A 1807-nucleotide genomic window follows, 5' to 3' on the forward strand; every position below is an offset into this window, starting at 1 on the left:
TAGTAGTAGTAGTAGTAGTAGTAGTAGTAGTGGTGGTAGTAGTAGTAGTAGTAGTAGTAGTAGTAGTAGTAGTAGTAGTAGTGGTGGTGGTGGTGGTGATGGTGGTGGTGGTAGTAGTAGTAGTAGTAGCAGTAGCAGTAGTAGTTAGCGCGTCGTACTACGAAATACTTGGTCCTTCACGTTTCTTTTTTCTGAGTTCAAATTCCGCCCAGGTCGACTTTACCTCTTTATCCTTTCAACCTTTCAGAGACGAAAAAAAATGCAGTACCAGTCAAATACTGGGGTTCGCTATAATCGACTCGTTCTGCTTCCTTCAAAACGGATAGCCTTCTGTCAAAATTAGAAAGAACTGCTGGTGGTATATGCGTCAACTGGCAGAACTCTTAGAGCATCGGAAAAAAATGCCTTACAGCATTTGTTCTGGCATTCTGGGTTCAATTCCTATACAGGATCAACTTTACCTCGCCTCCTTTCGAAGTTGAGAAAATTTCGTACAACACAAGATAACAGTATTAAGTCTTTGAATTCACCGTATTCGTGTTTGATATGCAGAAGACGACCCTAAGCCTCAGTCACATTAGCGTTCCATATATGTACAAATATTTGGTTGCTTGTATGTGAGTGGATTTGGTAAACGGAAACTGAAAGAAGCCCGTCGTATATATGTATATGTGTGTGTGTGTGTGTGTGTTTGTCCCCCCCAACATCGCTTGACAACCGATGCTGGTGTGTTTACGTCCCCGTAACTTAGCGGTTCGGCAAAAAGAGACCGATAGAATAAGTACTAGTCTTACAAAGAATAAGTCCTGGGGTCGATTTGCTCGACTAAATGCGATGCTCCAGCATGGCCGCAGTCAAATGACTGAAACAAATAAAAGAGTAAAAGAGTGTATATATATATATATACACTTTTTTACTCTTTTACTTGTTTCAGTCATTTGACTGCGGCCATATATATATATATATATAGAGAGAGAGAGAGAGGGGGGGTAGATAATGCGATAGGCGCTGGTGACTGAAGTACCGAAATACTTGGAATAAATGCACGTCTCGAGAGAATAAAATAAAAGAGGAACGATGGCGAGAAAAAGAAACCGGCTGATAAGGAAATCGTGGGATGATGAAAGAAAGAAAGAGTTAAAGGAAAAAAAGAGAGAAAGATAACTGGGAGAGTTTCAAATGGAAAGCAGACGAGAGAGTGAGAGAGTGAGAGATAAAGAGACTGACTGACAAATTGATAGAGAGATAAATGAACCGGAGGAGAAGTACTATGGAACAGGAGAGAAAAGAGAGAGAAAGTGGTGGTGGGAGAGCGATAATGTGAAACACTGTGTTTAGAGAGGGAGGGAGGAGTTTGGAGTAAATATCTCTTCAAAGGAAACCAGAAATAGATATTCAAAGCAAGCAGACGACAACTTCTTCCCAAGTTTGGGAAAAGAATTGGAAAAGGCCCGACACACATTGCAAATGAATAAAGATCGTTGGTGTTGGCAGACGAAGCTTGTTGGGTTTTGTTCGTCTTGAGTTTTGTTACAGTGTTTTTTTATGTGTTTGCTCATATGCACACTGTGTGTGTGTGTGTGTGTGTGTGTGTATGTGTGTGTGTGTATGTGTGCGCGTGCGCGTGCGAGAGAAAGAGAGTGTGTGTGCGAGAGAAAGAGAGTGTGTGTGCGTCTGTATGTATGTATATATATGTATGTGTGTGTGTAAGTGTGTGTGTGTAAGTGTGTGTGTGTAAGTGTGTGTGTGTAAGTGTGTGTGTGTGTGTGTGTGCGAGAGAGAGAGTGTGTGCGTCTGTATGTATGTA

Source organism: Octopus bimaculoides, chromosome 13 (genome assembly GCF_001194135.2).
Source record: "Octopus bimaculoides isolate UCB-OBI-ISO-001 chromosome 13, ASM119413v2, whole genome shotgun sequence".
In the NCBI taxonomy this organism is placed as follows: Eukaryota; Metazoa; Mollusca; class Cephalopoda; order Octopoda; family Octopodidae; genus Octopus; species Octopus bimaculoides.